The sequence below is a fragment of the Cariama cristata genome, unplaced genomic scaffold (assembly GCF_000690535.1).
Source record: "Cariama cristata isolate BGI_N322 unplaced genomic scaffold, ASM69053v1 scaffold11597, whole genome shotgun sequence".
NCBI lineage: Eukaryota > Metazoa > Chordata > Aves > Cariamiformes > Cariamidae > Cariama > Cariama cristata.
The window spans coordinates 2,509-3,308 of NW_009627145.1; the positions used below are offsets into that span (position 1 = coordinate 2,509).

At 41.1% G+C, this 800-nt stretch overlaps 1 protein-coding gene across 1 annotated transcript in view; it reads left to right on the forward strand.

Annotated features, from left to right (window-relative positions):
- LOC104164870 (bifunctional lysine-specific demethylase and histidyl-hydroxylase MINA-like) overlaps positions 1–800 on the forward strand; it is a gene marked incomplete at its 5' end in the record, with an annotated part of 8,037 nt that overhangs the window by 665 nt on the left and 6,572 nt on the right. The window lies entirely within an intron of this gene.

The window sequence follows — 800 nt, forward strand, 5'->3', positions numbered from 1 at the left end:
TTCAAGCACCTGTTTGCCATGTTTTCATGCAGCAAGCTTGATTGCTTTTCAGGTGGTTATTTTATTATTTACCAGCTGTAGACTTTAACGTGGAAGATAATGTTACAACTGCAAGCTCACTGTTGTGTTGAAAAAAATCTCTCACCGTTCGTTTCATAACAGATAAAGAGTCGTGAGTTACTCTTTCATCGTGTTTTCTCCGGCATTTGATAGTCACTCACACCTATTCCGACAGACTCACTGCCAATTCTTCCTTTGCAAATATTTTCTGTTTATCTGTGTTTTTCATCTCCTACCCTGTGCATGCAAGTCAGTTTTCCTTTGACACACATCTGATCCTTGTGCCCACCGAAACATTGTCATCACCCAGGGAAATGCTGCTGCCACCTCATCAGCCTCTCACATGCTGGGTTTGGAGTCATTGGCCTGAGTTAGGAGATGAGAAGGATTTCTGTTAACCGCCAAACCGGGCAGAACAAGTTTGGGTATATTCTAGGTGATTGGAAGATGAATCTCTAACCACCAGCTCTACCATTCTGGAAGCCCGGGATGTCAGTGCTGCTGGTAACTCTTCATGTGGCCAGTCCTCCAAGTTGGAGAGAGGGTTAAGGTGAAACCACTCAAAGTTGGGTTCAGCTGATTTTTAATTTACACTCATGTTCTGTTTTTTTTATTGAGAAGGCAAAAAAAACCCAAAGAAAAAAAAAGTTATTTTCTGTAAGCGTTGACTGCTGTTGCAAAGGGTGTTTGACTTCATTTGTTGTGCAGGAGGCTAGTCTTTTTTTTTTTTTTTTTTTTTT